The sequence below is a fragment of the Mytilus californianus genome, unplaced genomic scaffold (genome assembly GCF_021869535.1).
Source record: "Mytilus californianus isolate M0D057914Y unplaced genomic scaffold, xbMytCali1.0.p SCAF_5, whole genome shotgun sequence".
Classification (NCBI taxonomy): Eukaryota; Metazoa; Mollusca; class Bivalvia; order Mytilida; family Mytilidae; genus Mytilus; species Mytilus californianus.
In genome coordinates, this window is record NW_026262701.1 from 25766119 (window position 1) to 25787111 (window position 20993).

Consider the following 20993-nt stretch of genomic DNA (forward strand, 5'->3'; position numbering starts at 1 on the left):
GTTGGTGTCTCAACTTACAAGCGACATTCCTAAATTCTTATAAAAGAATGCATATTTTAATGAAACGCACTGGGGGCAGAAATTATACACGATAACGCGCGAAACCTGAAGTTTTAAAGATCAAACTTTTCGTTTATTCTGATTACACCTAATTATCATTCATTACTAGATTCAACAGATTTAAGAACAGCATACCTTTTCTGATGATTTTTTTAAAAGGGCGATAAAGTTGTAAGTGCAGCATTTCTTAGATAAAGGGATATAAGTACACATATTCTAAGGGAAAACAACATAAACCACGTATATTATAGACTGATAAATTTGACGACATCCATTTTCTCTATACGAAACAAGCCTTGATGAAAAAAAAAAAAACATTTCAACAAAAATGTATCAAAAATTGATACAATGTGTTCTTATGCGCATCCTAAATGGATTATTTTTTTACATAATTTTATATTCTGTGGTACTTTTATGATACGGTATAATTTTTGTTAATAACAACTGATTTTGTGTAATATTAAAGAAATTAAGAATGTACTCTACAGTTGTTTAAATTATATTCCTATTGTGCATATTACCTGTATTTCTTTTCACACAAACATATTTATTCATTTCAATAAATTTCAAAGTTTTAAAGAAAACATAACAATGACATAAAGATGAAATATACAATATATTGTATATGCTTTAATTTGTTGACTTATTAGGACTCATATCTAAGTGATAATGTATCCTATTAGGTTCGTGTGACATTATTGAAGTAATTCGTAATACGGAAACAGCAATATCGGTAATCTGACTTAATGTCGATGTAGGAAATCTGCAAAGACAGAATCTCAGATATGTTATATCTATAGTAATAGATATAAATATATCATTGTTTCAGAAGGAAGTTAAAATTGCTTCAGAAATTATTGAGAGTCATAAATTATCGTCCAATTATTTATAAATCATTTGCGTATGACTAAGTATGAAAGGAGAATAATATTCACAGGTTATAGGATAGACGAAAGGAAATGAGAATTATTGTGGAACTCCTTTAATTCCACTTCTCATACATATAAACATGGATTGCTGTCGACGTATTGATGTTATCGGTAGTAAAATGTTTGTAAATAACAAAGTGGAAATTACTTGCTCATAACTTAAAACACGACGCAACTCTTTAATGCTAGCTATTTTTTTATATCAATCAATTTGGAAGAAAACTTGTAAACATGTGTAATAGTTTTTTAAGTTCTTTAATGTAAATTGTGTTATTTACGGCATAAATATATGACAATGTCACGACCTTTTCTGTTGAAGTTATGAATAAAATACAATATCTGACAATAAGATAGATAAAATATTTTCCATTAATAATAATCGACATCAGTTATGCTTAACATTTAGATTTTGAAAGAAGCATTATTGTTCAACAATTCGGGTAAATTCGCAACGAAACAGATTGGTGTCAGGGTTATGGGAGCAGCAGCGATATATTATTGATAAAATTTCAAAAACATCCAACCTACAAAAAAAAATATTGACAAAAGTACCGACCTCAAAAGTAAATTCAGAAAGGCGGACGTCTATAATACCTGACAAAATCAAAAGCTAGACTAAATCAACCAACGCAACGAATTGATAACAACTGTCATATTCCTGAATTGGTACATGAACAAGAAGTAACTTCTGAAAGTACTACATTGTAGTTAAACATTCATATTAATTAACACTTTCTAGATATAAGAAGATGTGTTATGAGTGCCAATGAGACAACTCTCCATCCAAGTCAAAATTTATAAAAGTAAACCATTATAGGTCAAAGTACGGTCTTCAACACGGAGCCTTGGCTCACACCGAACAGCAAGCTATAAAGGCCCCAAAAATTACTAGTGTAAAACCATTCAAACGGGAAAACCAACGGTCTAATCTATATAAAAAACTAGAAACACTTATGAACTACATCAACAAACGACACCTACTGAACATCAGATTCCTGACTTAGGACAGGTGCAAACAAGTGCAGCGGGTTTAAACGTTTTAATGCTACCAAACCTTCACCCTTATCTGAAATAATAGTGTAACATCACAACATAGAAAAACACACTATGAAATATCAATTGAAATGGCTTAACTCAATCAAAAGACATATTAACACCAGTGAACATACACTGAACAAATAAATTTGATCTATGATACAATGTAAATACAAAAAAAAACAAAGGGAAGAAAATTAAAGTAACATGTTATACCGCTGTGAAATGTTAAACAATTTAAGAAAAACAATATGCTTGAACAAAAATATCAGCCATTTGCAATTACTTTAAATACAGGTAAATGAAAAATAATTTTGTTGTTAGGTATACGTGTACAGTTCAAATGGAGAAAGGAAATATATTTACAAAATAAATAATTCTGCTCATCAGTCAAGAGGTTCGACATAGAAATGATTCATAGCAAATCTCTTTCAATTATTATTAATTTAAGCGCATTAAATATTCAACACCCGTGGCTTTCTAATGATGAAAGTTAATCCAGAAAAGCGTTTCGGAAGCACCAGTTTTATTAAAATTTATTTTCATTTCAAAAATATCAATAGGCAATTTTATTACTGCAAAGACAACAACGATCAATCTTATAAAAAAGAAGATGTGGTATGATTGTCATTGAGACAACTGCCTTGTATTTGATACCAAAATTACACATAACACCTATATAAACAACGATATATTCTTCTTACTCTTATTCTTTTAAAGGTATGTTAATTGATTTTACTTCAACATATTTTACAGTAAAATTGGGTCTTCAAAACACAGACCTGAAAGATAAATTTTGTTTTAATTTAGATCTTTGAAGACGTTGGAATTCTCAACACTTTTATCTATTTTACCTCATTAAATATTGAAAACTATTGAATTAAAACACAATGTCTTCCTTCTAAAAGAAGGTATCGGAGGCATACACACGTTGTTAGTTTCTTCAATACATTTTAGTTTATTCTGTAAAGAACAAAACTGATGCCAAAACGTTCTACATTAAAAAAACAAGATTTTCTAACTGACACCATCTATGTTGTATTTAATTTTCAAAAAGTACTTGAAACCCTCTAAAGAACTAACCCTATCTCTCTGTTTTCAAATCTGTTCATGTATTTTTATGAATATGCTAAGTTTTTTTTTCAGCCATTCCTTCAGGATATTTAATTAAAAAAGGAATTAATCTTACATTTATGTATGTTGACGATGCTCTCTGTGTCTATTGAAATAAAATCTACATTTGTCAGCTTTTATTTGTTTGTTCGTCCGAGTTAAAGATAAAAGAAATTTCACTAAGCCCGTTTTCTCTCTCATTTTCAAAAATATACCACAATATTCAACATCCTCGACATTTAGATTAATGTTGTTTTTTTTTTTTGTTTTTTCTTTGTTTTTTTTTTTTTACAATTTATTCAATAGAGCTCATTTGCTGCTATTGTTCAGTTGAGTATATTTCAGACCCTCTTAAATCAAACTGACCACTTTTTCTTCCGTTCATCGTACATCACCCATTTTCCGTGAATATTCCGTTCATCCATAGTCCACTAATCGTGCATGCGCTCGTCGTTCGTCGTATCTTGCGTTTTCCGTACAAAGCGCTTTCTTCCTTAATCATGTAACATTTTCTCATCGAGCGATAAGTATTCAGCATGTTACATTCTGACAGCTCATAATTCATTTTATTATTATTGACGATAGTTCTTTGAGAACCTTTTAAATAATAATAAAGAGCTTTATATTATCAGTAGAGCTTATTTAAGAGAATTAACATACATTTTTTGGTGTAATTAAATTTAATTTCAAACATTCAGACAAAATACAATAGTACTTGATAAATATATATGATATATAATCCCATGAACTTTTGAACATATTATTATTACCCAATCAACCCCATGCCTGCTCTAATTTATTTAATCCTAAATGTTTTATTTAAAGTTTAACCTGAGTTACGATTTAGGTGTTCAATTGAAGGATCGAATACATCGTCTCTTTTAACAGGGATTGTTTGTACAAAAATTGGAATTGTCGATATAAATTTCTATTTTGTTTTAGGTCATGAAAAATCTGATAATATGAGAGGAATTGCAGTGATTTCAAGAACATATACACCGACGATAATATCATCCAAATGCTAGTCTTTTTTATCGATAATAAATTATTTTATAACGTATGTGATTGCTAAAAATCTTGCAATTTCATCGGGCATATTCTTATTATTTCCGTATGACCTATATAAAAAGAAGAAGATGGGGTATAATTGGCAATGGAACAAATTTCCACAAGAGACCAATTAACGTAGAAGTTAAGAAATATAGGTCACCTTACGGCCTACAACAATGAACAAAACCAATACCGCATAGTAAGCTGAAAAAGGCTCCAAAATGACTAATGTAAAATAATTCAAATAAGCAAACTAACAGCCTGCTTTAGGTACAAATCAATAAAAGAAAAACAAATATGATATACAGCAACAGACGACACTGAATTACAAGCTCCTGAATTGGGACAGAGTGTGGCGGGGTTAAGTTGTTACTTATAAAACAGTTTTACTATTCTAGATATAAAATACTTCTAAAATGTCTTCCTCTTCAACCTATTCTGCAAAAAACATTAATAAAAAGGATTATCATAATACATGCACTTCGCTTATTCTAGACAATTTCAACGTATTCAACATGAGTTATATCATTTAGTTTTGATAAAAGTTATTACAAATGCTCCTCAACTGCTTGGCACATTTGGTTTCATTTCCCAATGGTACAATGTATATTTAAGCAGGTAACATGTGGAAAATACAATATAAAAAGATGTCAAAAGTACATGAAAAGGATGTGGATTGCGCATTATGAAATGAAATGTTAAACTTAAATTCACAGTGATGCTATATACACAATAAGGATCTTAACTTTTTTCTAATGGAATTTTTTGTTCAATTATTGTTGCCTATAACTAGTTGATATGCATAAAAAAACAATAAAATAAAATTGAGAATGGAAATGGGGAATGTGTCAAAGAGACAACAACCCGACCATAGAGCAGACAACAGTCGAAGGCCACCAATGTTTTGACAGCTGCAAATGAATAGATACAAAACAATAATTCCAACATAATTAGGATAACAAGTAGAAAGAAGTAATCTAAAACATTAAAATCAGATAATATTAATTACAATAATTTAACATAGCGATTGTAGTTTATTGATTTGTTTTTTGTTACAGTAGTCAATTGATCTTGTAATCAGGAATGATGATCAAAATTTAATAGCAAGTTATGCACCGACACTTTTAATTATATACCTAATGTAATTGCTTTTAAAAATTAAGTTAATTAATATATATGCCAATTTAATTGTTTAATTATAATAATTAACAATAATCATTTTTTCTTACGATAATCGAAAAAGTGCATATATCTTTTAGGTAAACGTTATATTTTAGTGTGTTTGAATTAAGCACTTTTATCGTAATAGCTAAATACACCAAAATAGGACTGAATCTTAAATATTTACTGTTTGCAAAATTATAAATTATTCTAAATAATAAGGATGTTCTTGTCCCAGGCAGAAAACCCTGACCGTGTTAGGCGCAACTTTTTGGAAGTTTTGGTCCTCGGTGCTCTTCAGCTTTGTACTTGTTTTGGTTTTCAAACTTTTTTCATCTGAGCGTCACTGGTTGGTCTTGTGTGGACGAGACGCACGTCTGACGTATTGAATTTTAAGCCTAGTACCTTTTGTTAGCTATTTTTCGTGTGTTTCTTTGTCCTATATGTTCTCCCATTTATTTGTATTGTAGTCCTGTCATGTGATGTTGTCGTTTTGGTGTTGTGTTTGACGTTGCCATAAAAGCGGGAGGTTTGGCATGCCACAAAACCAGGTTCAACCCACCACTTTTTCTTAAAATGTCCTGTACCAAGTCAAGAAAATGGCCATTGTTATATTATAGTTCGTTTCTGTGTGTGTTACATTTTAATGTTGTGTTTTTGTTGTGTCGTTGTTCTCCTCTTATATTTGATGCGTTTCCCTCAGTTTTAGTTTGTAACCCGGATTTGTTTTTATCTCTATCGATTTATGAGTTTCGAACAGCGGTATACTACTGTTGCCTTTATTTAAGGTATGTAGCTTCACTGATATTTCATTTGTAAATTCAAATTCATTTTTTTTCAACTTCTTTTTAGTTTGATATACTAGATTAATCTTTCGTGAAGCTGCTGAACAGTTTGTTTACATATAAAACAATATAAATTAAATAATTTTCCATTCTTTCATCTTCTCAATTACCTTATGACTTAAAAATCCACTTAATGATAGAGTAAACATTATACTTCCATTTCAGCCGTGTACTAGCGTGTTCACATTACACAGATTTTTGTAAAGTACATATTGAATCAATTCGACAATTTTCGAATGCATATTACATTTTTTTTTTCAATCTAGCTGTTTGTCAAAGTATATCAAATTTCTCACATTTTGCCTCCGTTGTCGATTATGACAAAAAGAGCAGAGCAAATGGTCTACAGGTTTAAAAAATAAAATTTTGACTAAAAACCTTTTGCGGGCTTTGTTTTAAAATACTCATCAAGTCTTAGCTTTACTGTTGAATTATTCATGTTGCGCTCCCTTTTCTTATTTTCTTACGACTCTGTTGTTGACAATAAATTATATTGTGTTACGTCTTGATTTATGTAAATAACAATATTAGATGTGTATTAATGTTTGCGTCTAGGTGTTTGACTTAGTATATTTAGTATGTTTAGGTTGTGGTAAAATATGCAATTGATGAAATGGAAACATTTGAATAAGGAAAAGACCAATGCACAACAGCATGTAAAAATGTTACATGAGTGTTTCAAAGGATAAATACGCTTCACTTGGTGCAATATTGATTCTACTACAAAAAGTCTTATAAAATTAATAAGCCGATTTGACTGTCCATAATATTTTAAATGCTGATAAGCATCAGTCTGAAAATGTAATAGCTAGTTCTCTCCCCGCTAAGCACCAGTCTGATAATGAAATGGTCAGTTCTCCCCTATCTTAAACTTAAATAACAATACGCTGAAACGTTTGTGGCATACATTGCTAATTACTTGCTGAATTGTCAAAAAAGAAACCTGTGCTTTGGCGAGCGTGATGTTACTTTTCAAAAACTAAGACTGAGAATGTCTACAAGGTGATATGTTCGTGACAAAGGGAGCATTACAGTTGTCGTTCTTGTTAGATACATATTGTTATTCATCTAGAATACACTGATTACAAACAACAACTATACTTCTAAACTGTAGCACAAACACTAGAAGTATCACTTTAGTGATTCCTTTATGGTTTAGGCTATTAAAGAACATGGTATTGTGGGATGTGTACTGATTGATATTTTAGTCTTAGATACATGATTTTTATTAGTTGTTATTGGCTATGAACTAGCTGTCAAGAACTGCGAGTACTCTCAGATCTATACTGTGTGTCCTTTTTGTTGTTAGGCATGAAGGATGGATAAATACCCTGCCACGTCCGGTCTGTATTTTTGTTTGATTGTTCTGCTTTGTATCGATCTGATGAGTTAAGCCTTTTTTCAACTGATTTTTATAGTTTGTTCTTTTTTGTGCTGTTTCACCACTGTCCAAGGTTAGGGGAGGGTTGAGCGCTCACGGACATGTTTAACCCCGCCACATTCTGTAAGTGCCTGTCCCAAGTCAGGAGCCTGTAGTTCAGTGGTTGTCGTTATTTCATGTCGGTCATATTTGTTTTTCGTCATTTGTTTTGTTATAAATTTGGCCGTTAGTTTTCTCAATTGAATTGTTTCATATTATGTCGGGGCCTTTTATAGCCGACTATACGGTATGGGGGTTTCTCATTGTTGAAGGCCGCACGGTTGCCTATAATTGCTTGCATCAACTTCATTTGAACTTTGGTGGAGAGTTGTCTCATTGACAATCATACCTCATCTCCTTATTTTTATATAAATCAATTATACGCTTCAGTAGATTATTTAGTGTTTCCATGATATTTGATCTAACAGCTGTTTAAAACCAAATTAAATTTACAAAAAAGTTTTTTTAATTAAATGTCTTGCTTAATTAGTAGATGACAATTGCTTTCATCTAGAAACTTGTAACACGGAACTTACATGAAATGAAAATATTTGGTGTACCAAGGATGTGTTTGATCGGTATAATGCGAATCCTTCTAAAAAGTCAAGAAAAAGTATAAGAAGATTTATGTTAAGGGGTTGTTAAATATCTAAGGTTACAGAATACAGATCAATTCCAAGAAGGACATTTCTCGAGCTTTGCAATGAATTCACGTTGCAAGACGAATATCTTAGTTGGATCTTTTCGGAGCAGACACACGAAAGATTATGCAGTCTCTTGTTTGTCGAAAAACAGATGTTAAAAAGTATTTCCTACGATCGTTTAGTTATAAAGTCATCAGACGCTGGTGTTTGATTTCTTTGTGTACAAAATTTTCTACATATAATGCATCTCAAATATTGGTGCATTTTGGTTCCAGAAAGTTAGTGTTCATGAACTTATCAATTCCAATGGGTCATTGATAAACAGTTTACTCTGCTATCGAGCTGATCACGCTCTAACATTATGCGATATGATGTCTTCTCTCTTCGATATTGGCAATATAACATTTCATAAGGCACACACAAAACCCTTATTAGATATTAAAAATCGTCCAATCTAGATGGTTTATTATTGGCAAATCTGTTGAAATTGGAAGAATATACATCGCTAAAATGTATTACAAAAAGACAGAGCATAATCTGTACCTGATAATTTCAATAAATTCAGATTGAAACCTGTATTATCAAACGATTCGTCATGATAAAACTACCTCCATCCGATGAATCGGTAAGACAATACATTCTTCAAGTACGATTTCCCATAAAACCACCAACAAGATCACCGTTGGAATATGGAAGGAGATACCTTTTTAGGTCCAAGATATTTTGAAGGTAGAACATCATCTGACTTTTTAGATACCATTATTTGCACTAGCTAAGAAAACATTGTTTTTTGCATAACTTGCATCATTTTTCATGCACAACCGTTTGTTGCTGTCAGGTCGATGATGATCGTGAAAAAGAGTTATGTCATTAAACTTCTTTAGAAAATAAGTACAGTGAGGATATTGGTTGAATTATTAGTATCAATGCTGAATAATCATAGTCTTTTCAGTGGCCTCAAAGTAATGCCAGTGTTCTCCGACCTAGACATAGTTGGTGGTTTTTCAATCTAGCTGGAGACATTTTTTATAGACTATTTGTCAATCATTTCATCCATAATATCGACATTGGTACATTTTTATTTAAGTTTACCGTTTGCATTTCATATTCATTCTCTATCATGAACGTTTAAATGGATGTTACAGGAGTAGATACCTAAACAGGAGTACATCTACATTTTTACGATATCTATCGATTTGTCATATGATAATTCCTTCGTCATCTCTGGGAATCCTGTTTTGTGTATAAGTTCAATACCCTTTAAGCTTTCAAAAAGTTCAGGTCAAGAACTTGATATAAATACCATTGTTTTCAATGTGCAACTTGTCCTGTACTAATAAATTTATTAATATCCGTTCTGATACAAAAAGCATTCTTCGTATTTATATATCATTTGCTTTCAAATGTGTATGTTTGAGAGTTCGTGATGTAGGATAGTTCTGAAATGAGACCCCGAGGCACGAAATTTATAAAGTGTAATTTTATTTACTGTTGCTGGAGTTTAGACCTCATATCCAGAAATCAACGCCACTTTGCTTATTTGAATATTATACTAAAGAAATCGGATACGGGTCACGGAAATTATATTGAAATGATAGGGAATTTAGAAAAAATGTCTGTTTTAACTTTGATTTAAGTGATAGACAGGTTGCCGGGGCAGAAAATAAATATACACAACAATATACACCATTTAAACGAAATATAATGACTGGCGTTGCATAAATCAAGGTTCCTGAGCTATTTTAAAAATCGAAGCGAGAGGCTTTTAACATTGCAGTGTAAAATACAGGCTAAAATGGTTGAAACGTCAAATTTGCAAACTTCGTGTTGAAAATTGGCTAACAAGGTCATTAGAAATACAGGTTGCCGGGGTGAAACTTGAAACTTGAATGTCCAAAGAATAAGCAAGTCCAAACCTTGTATGTGTAGTCGTTGAACTCTAGGTTCCCACGTAAAGTTAAAATGCCTCTATTTCAAGAAGAATAAACTCACGAAAACACGAAAAATTCACTAAATTCGCGTTCATTGTTTTGATTTTGACCGCCTGACAACTTTACGGAAATATCAGAGTGATTATAAACAAGGACTCTGTGACGGGCAACTTATAATATCCGTGTTTTAAAGATTTTAATGATATCAAGCCAGTCCAGTTCAAACTATTATCACGTGGTACAATTCTCATTTACATATTATGAATATTAATTAGCAAAAGTACTACTAATTTATGGCTATGTCGAGTTTTTCACCAGCCAAGTAGTCAGCACATTTAGATTGACATGAATATTCTTGATATGTTAATTTTCTGAAATTTCACTGTTTATAACATGTTGAATTTGTTGATACACTAATCATTTTCTAACCTAAGTCGTTGCTTTCCTTATTCGTATTTGGCATAACTTTTCGGAATTTTCGGTTTTTAATGCTACAGCTTCGTATTTGATTTCACTATCTAACTGTTTAGATTCGAGCACATCTGATGAATCTTCTGTAGACGAAACCCGCGTCTGGCCTACAAAATTATAAGGCTGGCAACCACTGGGTCGATGCCACTGCTGTCGGACGTTTTGATCCCGAGAGTATCATTGATACATGTATATAAACTCATCTTAGAAACCAGGATTGAAATTTTGTACGCGGACGCACGTTTCGTCTACAAAAGACTCATCAGTGACGCTCGAACTAAAAACGTTATAAAGACCAAATATAATACGAAGTTAAAGAGCATTGAGGACTTAAAATTCCTTAAATTTTGAAAATACATCTACGGTAATCTATTCCTAGGGTTGAAAATCCTTAGTATTTCGAAAAAAGTTTTGTCATCAGTTAATTTATTATCGTGATTATATCGATGATAATTCTTGTCAACACAGAAGTGCTGATTTTCATTTACTGAAGTTTTACTGTTTATCAAATTTTAAATTATTCCAAACACCTAGGTTTTTCCACACTCAGCATAGATTGTTTTAGTCATATTTAGCATAATTTTGGGGGAATTTTTGGTTTTTAATGGTCTTCAACTTTGTATTTGATGTTGGCATCCAACTGTTTAAATTCGAGGGCTACTGATGAGTCTTTTGTGGATGAAATGCGAATCGTCTGGTTACCAAATTATACTACTGACACCCTCCATTAAGTCATTGCCACTGTTAGTGGAGGTTTATACCCCGAGGGTATCACAAGTTCCGTAGTCAGCACTTTTGTGGATGTTGTGAACCCTTACAATGAAGGTCAGTTTGGCTGATTGGGGTATACATAATACGTAGCCATGATGTAACTGATTCAGGATGTGGTGTACCCTTACAATTAAGGTCCGTTCCGCTGATCGGGGTATATGAAATAGACAGTCATGTTGTAACTGAACGAATCTATCCCATAAAGGATACAACAGATATAGTTAAGTCTCCCTCATATCTTGACTTACATCTAGAAATTGACAATGAGGGTCAGTTGAAAACAAAACTTTATGACAAAAGAGATGATTTCAACTTCCCAATTGTGAACTTTCCATTTCTATGTAGCAACATTCCAGCAGCGCCTGTATACGGAGTATATATCTCCCAGTTGATACGATATTCCCGGGCTTGTTATTTCCTTGATAGAGGGTTGCTGCTCACAAGGAAGCTATTAAATCAAGAGCTCCAAGTGGAGAAGTTGAAGTCATCCCTTCGTAAGTTTTACGGACGCCATCACTAGTTGGTTGACCGTTATGGAATATCCGTTTCACAGATGATTACGGATATGTTCCTAATGTCGTACCCTTTACCCGAATGAGACCTACCGAATTATACTTATTACCGGGTTTGTAATAACATGAGCAACACGACGGGTGACACATGTGGAGCAGGATCTGCTTATCCTTCCGGAGCACCTGAGATCACCCCAGTTTTTGGTGGGGTTCGTGTTGCTTAGTCTTTAGTTTTCTATGTTGTGTTTTGTGTACTGTTGTTTGTCTATTGGTCTTTTTCTTTTTTAGCCATGGCGTTGTCTGTTTATCTTCAACATATGAGTTTGAATGTCCCTCTGGTATCTTTTGCCACTCTTTTACAATGAAGGTCCGTTTGGCTGACACGGTATATATAATACGTATCCATGTTGTAACTGGTTAAGGTTGCGGATTACCCTCACAATGAAGGTCTGCTTGGCTGAGCAGGGTGTATAATATTCATCCATGTTGTAAAACTGACTTAGAAGGTGGTGTACCCTTACAATGAAGGTCCACTTGGCTGATCGGGGTATATATAACACAAAGCCATGTTGTAACTGATTTATGATGTGGTTTACATTTACAATGAAGGTCCGTTTAACTGATCAAGGTGTATAATACACAGCCATGTTTAGGATATGGTGTACCCTTACAATGAAGGTTCGTTTGGCTGACCAGGGTGTATTATTTACAGACATGTTGTAACTAATTTGGAATGTAGTGTACTTTTACAATGAAGTTCCGTTTGGCTGATCGGTGTATATATGATATGCAGCCATGTTGTTATTGATATAGAATGTGTTGTATCCTTACACTGAAGGTCTGTTTGAGTGATCCGGGTGTATAATACACAGCCCTGTTGTAACTGATTTAGGATGTGTTGTACTCTTATAATGAAGGTCCGTTGGACTGATCAGGGTGTAAAATACAATGAAAGTCCGTTTAGCTAATCGGGGGTATATGTAATACGCAGTCGTGTTGTAACTGATTTAGGATGTGATCTACGTTTACAATGAAGGTCCGTTTCATTGATTAGGGTGATTAATACAAAGCCATGCTGTAACTGATTGTGGATGTGGAACCCTTACACTGAAGGTCTGTTTGACTGATCCGGGTGTATAATACACAGTCATGTTGTAACTGATGCAGGATGTGGTGTACCCTTACAATGCAGGTCTGTTTGGCTGATGGGGGTATATATAATACGAAGCCATGTTGTAACTGATTAAAGATGTGGTTAACCTTTACAATGAAGGTCCGTTTCATTGATTAGGGTGATTAATACAAAGCCATGTTGTAACTGATTGTGGATGTGGAACCCTTACACTGAAGGTCTGTTTGACTGATCCGGGTGTATAATACACAGTCATGTTGTAACTGATTTAGGATGTGGTGTATCCTTACAATGAAGGTCCGTTTTGGCGGATCAATGCTTTGTTGTTTATTGGAGACGTTAATGAAATCCAATTGTGAAAGTATAAAATACTAACACTTTGATTCTTCTACTGTTCTCGAGGGGCGTAAAAATATGAATAATATTAACATTTTCAGTCACATATCTTTGGAGACACTTGACTGCAAGATATATCGGTACCAATCCAGAGTATGACAGCAAAGTTTTTTTTCCATGAGTGAAGTTTTGAAATATTTTGACAAACCTTAATCAGTATATGGGGGCATCGACTCTTTAGATCTCACTTTGAAGTTAAAAACACTTGTGTTATTCTCTTTTACTTTTGATGGTGCTTGATTTAATATACATTTAATATCTGAAACAAAAACGAAAGGATAGTTCGTGCGTTGGCGTACGTAAAATATATTTGATATTGATGATTATAAAAAAAAGTACATCAAATCAATTTTCAGCGTAATTTGAAAGTAATATACAGTTTATGTTGTGAATCACGCTTGTACAAAGCCATTTGAGTTTCACGTCATTGAAAAACTGATGACTATGGAAAAAATCCAGTTGGGTACCAAAACGGATGTGCATTTTCCAAGAAAATATCGACAATTAGATGGCCAAAACCTAGTTTGATGGCATAAAGATGAACAAATAATTTCCTTTCATCCTACATCTTATTTCTGATTTTGAATATGTCATCATCATTACGTTCGCCCCTCATTAGTTTTATCAAAACTGCGTATTGTTATGAGCCTAAGTTTGAGTGCAGCGCAGCCTACGGCAAAGGTAAATATATTATCTCCACCTCATTACAGAGGAAATTATGAGAAAATAACATGGGTGCCATCAAAAACCATAAGTCGAGACACAAACCATAAGTCGAGACATAAACCGCAAGAAAATAAAAACCAACTGAAAAACCTACAGTACACAAAACACTACGTACGTAGAAAGCCATAGTTTGAGCAACAAGAACCTCGAAATCGTCAACCGAAGGAGGGATGCAGGTGCCACGAATGGATAAACAGTTGTGATCCGTTAATGGAACCCGTCGTGCTGTTGATGGAAAGTAATAATGATATGGTAAGTTGCATTCGGTGATGTCACAAACAAAAAAGGGAGTACACGAGTGTGTCTGCTACAAGTGGAAATCTATAACACAGATGTTCTAAGTAAAATAAAGGATGTTAGAAGTTGTGTATTTTGGTTGTATAGGTTCACATGTACGTAGATTACACAAATATTTGGGTAGATGTCTATAGTGACGTTATTGCGATATATATGAACGTTTATTTCACAGGAAACACAATTATTCGTCGTTCTGACTGGTTGGAAGTATGTATAAATCACTTATAAGACCTTGCTTGATTCGAGTCATAACTATTTAATCAGGAAATAAATTAGAGAAGCGGATTTGTCCTTTTGAAATAATTTTGTCTCATTCTCTTCTCTTAATATTACATTAACACATATATGAATCAAACAGTCCGGTTATAAATATACGTGTTGCAGCCCTTACAGTTCCCTTTCAGTAATAAAACTATTTTTGATTTAAATATAATAATTAAACATGATAAGAAATTATTTAAACTTTATTTTTGCTTGTTAAATTTTTGTACCCTGAATATTGTAGAATTTTTTTGTAATGCTATGAATCACAGTTATTGGCAAAACTTTAATGAGACCTAATGAAACACAATGCATCTTGATAGTACTTCAACATTACCTAAAGATATATCGACGAGATATTCTTTTTTAACAATCCATGTTTTGCTTTCAAGTGTACAAATGAAATGTATTGCATAATATATAGCGTTCAATTTTCATTACTATGAAAACTTTGACAACAAGGATATGCATGTAGATATTATAATCTTTTCAAAACTTTACCAACTTTAGCATTGTTTGACCTGGTACTAATAATATAAAAATAAGGAGATACGGTATATGATTGCCAATGAGACAACTCTCAACCAGAGACCAAATGATGTAGAAAGTCATCATAGATATAATAAGTTCTTACATGTGTATTTTATTTTTGCATTGACCGAGGTAAACAAGTGCAGGGTTGACATCTCCAAAACAAGTTCAAAGCCAACGCATGTTTGGTACTGCCAATATGAAAATAAGAAGATGTAGTATGATTGTATACAAACACATTGCTACTGTATGTTGCTTCTGTTTTAACGTTGTGTCTTTGAGTTTCTGTCTCATAGACATACTCCATCAAATTTCTTTTATTTTTTTATTCTTCTTGTATTTCAAGATTTTACCAATTCAGTCGCCCAAGTAGATGGGATAACTCCCTATATATATTATCATGTACTTGGATTTGTCCTAAAAATGGATGCCTGTATTACAGAAATTATAAAAAAAATTGGCCATCGTTTGAGAAATTAAATAAAACTTTTAGAAAAAGTAACGTATTTAGCACTTTCATGCGATTGCTGCTATCTGCCATATTTACTTTTCGTTTATTGTTTTAGCATAAATCAGGCCGTTGGTTTTCTATTCTGAATTGTTTCAAATTTTGTCATGCCGGCGCCTTTTATTGCTTATTATACGCTATGGGTTTGTGTCATTGTTGAAGGCCGTACCGTGCCAATAGTTGTAAATTACTTTCTCGTCCTTTGGTCCCAGGTGGATAGTTGTCTCTTTCGATATCTTGTCAAATCCTTTTATTTTTATTTGAAATAAGCTAGAGGCTTTAGATGTTGTGAAACAAAGACAAAAACATGGATAACTAATGTTGGTTGTTTTTCCATTTTTTATTGCTTTAATCAGAATGTGCAGTTTTGACCATACCCGTGCCTTACAAATAAGGAATTCGATTACATTACTCGATTAATTGTTGTGTGCTAATTTTCGATGGCAAATATTACATATATAATCAGCACCACTAAAAGAGCATATTGTGATCCCAATGCTATATTGATAGTATGTACATAAATAGATAAAAGAGGCAAACATTGGTTGATAATAATTTCAAATGTTAAAACTCAAACATTCTGCAACTAGCTAACTTTATTTATAATAGTCAACAAAAGAAACGATACAAGGCAATGCATTTTTCATATATAATGAAATTGGATACACTGTACCAAGGTAGATAATTGCCCAATTGGTCTAATATTAACAGAGTGGTATTTTCTAATCAAAACCATTGATTTAAGGCAAATCTCGATTTTTTTTTTTTGCAATTTTTGTTATTTCACAAATCGTATTTTCAATCAAAAACTCAAATATCGATATAAGAACTTAAAACTTTAAACGCAAACATGGTCTGCTTAAAATTTTGAAAGCCTTTGCAGATATTTGAATACTTAAAAATTCTCATCTTCGAAAATTAAGTGACGACTTTTGTCATCATTTTCCGCAAAATAAATTTGACCCCTGTGTTTAATAACACGGTATTTTTCCCTTTCCAATTTGGTCAGATTCTTTTAATTATATGCATTTGCTTTGCAAATGAATGTTTTTCATTGGATAATTTAACAGTTTTTTCTATTTATTATATTTTATGATAAATTGGAGTTCAAAGTTGTGTATCGTACTTTTGTTGACTAATATATTTCTGTAAATTGACTAATAAACCCATATTTTTCCTTTTCATAATCGGACTCATATACATCGTCACCAACTTGCAATGTCACTGAATTGTATGTACAAAATATACATGTATATATCGAATCTGGCTGCTTGAACACAATACCATTTGCTCTTTTTTTATTGATGTCTCTCTCAGCTTTCAGAATCCTAAATATGTAAGCTTTCAGAATCCTAAATATGTCATTGGACGCATGCAATTATTAAACGTGTTGATTTCAATTATTTACATCACTGGGTCGATACCTCTGCTGGTGGACTATCAGTCCCCGAGGGTATCATCAGCTCAGTAGTCAGTACTTTGGTACTGACATGATTTATAACAAACTTTTCTAAAATTGTCCGTTTATAAATTTATGAAATTATAAAGGAACTAAGGTTTCAACTCCCTCAGGCAAAGTTGACCTTAGATGGATTTGGCTATTTGTTTTAGGTATTTTTGTCATATAGCTCTTCAACTGTTTCGGTACTTATACATTCCTCGGATTTCAAATGTTTGACTTTGAGCGTTCCTGATGAAGGTAAATCCAGAAAAGCGCTTCGGACGCATGAAATCATTAAACGTGTTGTTTTCAATTATTTACATCACTGGGTCGATACCTCTGATGGTGGACTATCAGTCCCCGAGGGTATCATCAGCTCAGTAGTCAGTACTTCGGTACTGACATGATTTATAACAAACATTTCTAAAATTGTCCGTTTATAAATTTTGAAATTATAAAGAAACTAAGGTTTCAACTCCCTCAGGCAAAGTTGACCTTAGATGGATTTGGCTATTTGGTTTAGGTATTTTTGTCATATAGCTCTTCAACTGTTTCGGTACTTATACATTCCTCGGATTTCAAATGTTTGGCTTTGAGCGTTCCTGATGAAGGTAAATCCAGAAAAGCGCTTCGGACGCATGAAATCATTAAACGTGTTGTTTTCAATTATTTACATCACTGGGTCGATACCTCTGCTGGTGGACTATCAGTCCCCGGGGATATCATCAGCTCAGTAGTCAGTACTTCGGAACTGACATGATTTATAACAAACTTTTCTAAAATTGTCCGTTTATAAATTTTGAAATTATAAAGAAACTAAGATTTCAACTCCCTCAGGCAATATTGACCTTAGATGGATTTGGCTATTTGTTTTAGGTATTTGTGTCATATAGCTCTTCAACAGTTTCGGTACTTATACATTCCTCGGATTTCAAATGTTTGGCTGTGAGCGTTCCTGGTGAAGGTAAATCCAGAAAAGCGCTTCGGACGCATAGAATTATTAAACGTGTTGTTTTCAATTAATTATAACTTAGCTTTTACCACGATTTTCACAAATGTTAATAAATTTCACCAGATCTTACCAACTCTACTTGCCTGTAGCTTACATAGTAATATTGATTTGATCACAAAAAGAAACTAAAATGCAATTCGAGTTGATTTGTATTCTCTAAAAAAGTATTGTAAAATATTATCTAATTGACACCATTGATACCATGATTTTGCAGCTCTTTAAATGCAGAACAATTTCTTACACAACAATCCAACTTGAAATTGTAACTCATAATTGTCTGATATTTAACGACTTTCGAGAAAGGTCGAATTTTGATATCGAAATCAATATATAACCACATCGATGATAGGGTTACACATTCGAGTGCAGGGTTCGTTAATTCATATATATTCAGGACCACTAAAAGAGCATATTGTGATCCCAATGCTATATTGATAGTATGTACATAAATAAATAAAAGAGGCAAACATTGGTTGATAATAATTTTAAATGTTAAAACTCAAACTTTCTGCAACTTCCTTACTTTATTTATACTAGTCAACAAAGGAAACAATACAAGGCAATGTATTTTCCATATATAATGAAATTGGATACACTGTACCAAGGTAGATAATTGCCCAATTGGTCTAATATTAACAGAGTTATCGTATTTTCAATCAAAAACTCAAAAATCGATTTAAGAACTTAAAACTTTAAACGCAAACATGGTCTGCTTAAAATTTTGAAAGCCTTTGCAGATATTTGAATACTTAAAAATTCTCATCTTCGAAAATTAAATGACGACTTTTGTCATCATTTTCCGCAAAATAAATTTGACCCCTGAGTTTAATAACACGGTATTTTTCCCTTTCCCATTTGGTCAGATTCTTTTAATCATATGCATTTGCTTTGCAAATGAATGTTTTTCATTGGATAATTTAACAGTTTTTCCTATTTATTATGTTTTATGATAAATTGGAGTTCAAAGTTGTGTATCGTTACTTTTGTTGACTAGTATATTTCTGTAAATTGACTAATAAACCCATATTTTTCCTTTTCATAATCGGACTCATATACATCGTCACCAACTTGCAATGTCACTTAATTGTATGTACAAAATATACATGTATATATCGAATCTGGCTGTTTTAACACAATACCATTTTCTCTTTTTTTATTGATGCCTCTCTCAGCTTTCAGAATCCTAAATATGTCATCTTTATAACTTAGCTTTTACCACGATTTTCACAAATGTTAATAAATTTCACCAGATCTTACCAACTCTACTTGCCTGTAGCTTTCATAGTAATATTGATTTGATCACAAAAAGAAACTAAAAGGCAATTCGAGTTAATTTGTATTCTCTAAAAAAGTATTGTAAAATATTATCTAATTGACACCATTGATACCATGATTTTGCAGCTCTTTAAATGCAGAACAATTTCTTACACAACAATCGAACTTGTAATTGTAACATATAATTGTCTGATATTTAACGACTTTCGAGAAAGGTCGAATTTTTATATCGAAATCAATATATAACCGCCTCGATGATAGGGTTACACATTCGAGTGCAGGGTTCGTTAATTCAATCTCTAGATTGGTGAAGCTTAAGTTTTTTTTAGAAATTAAATGCGTCCGAAGCGCTTTTTCTGGATTTACCTTCATCCGGAATGCTAAAAACAAAACAAATTCAGAGTCAAGGATTTATAAGAACCGACACATGTGGATAGCTATATAACCAAAAATTCCAGTATATAGTAAACAGACTGAAATAGACTACCTACCTGTTGTTTACAAACATCCAAACAAACATAGCAAGCAAGTTGATCAAAGGTTTGCTTTGCATGCTTTTATAGAAAAGCTGTAAAAGGTCGATCCTTTTGTTCTAATTGATTAAAGAAAGGAACACTATTGGAAATATGTGTGCAATTATTTGTGCCACATTTATCTTTGACGACCTATATGCCAACTTTTAACTGATATGACCATCTTGTCGTAGCCACAATTCCAGCCTCTTTTTGATATTTGTGTTATACTGTTTTTCTTCTATTGTGAATGATTACTGAATTTGTACTTCCAATTAGTAACACGGATGTGCCAGTAGTGGAACATGGTTTGTTTACCCTTCCGGAGCATCTGAGCCGCATTCATATTTTGTATTGGGTTTGTGTTGATCAGTCTTAAGTTTTCTGTGTAATGTTTTGGGAATAGTTGTTTGTCTTTTTGTCGATTTTATTCTTCGCCGTGGTATTTTAATTGCCCTAATGGGTTTTAATAGCTCTTATACCTCTTTGTACAGATGATACAAAGTATACTATGGGACTAGGCAGCTTATGATACACATTTGTTTTCCTCTAATACACCTCTCAAAGTATTGGACACTAGCTCTAAAGGACCGACACAACTGTGATATCTACACACTGTGCTCATTGGATGAAGTTATAATGATAATAAAAAGGAAAATAAAAAAAAGCTTTTGGGAAAATTTATTAAGATGCAAATCAAAATAAGGAGATGTGGTTAGCTTGCCAAATGAGACAATTATCCACCGTAGACCAAAGGACGAGGATGTTACCAAATTCAGATATGATAAAATTAGTTGTTTTTTAAAGCTGTAATTTAATAGTGGTTAAATATGTTTGCTGGCGCCAAACCCTCCCTTAACCTGGGGTTAAAATTACGAATTAACAAACTATAAATATTAGTTGAAAAGGGCTTAACTCATCAGATCGATGAAAAGCACATAAATACCCTAACAAAAACAC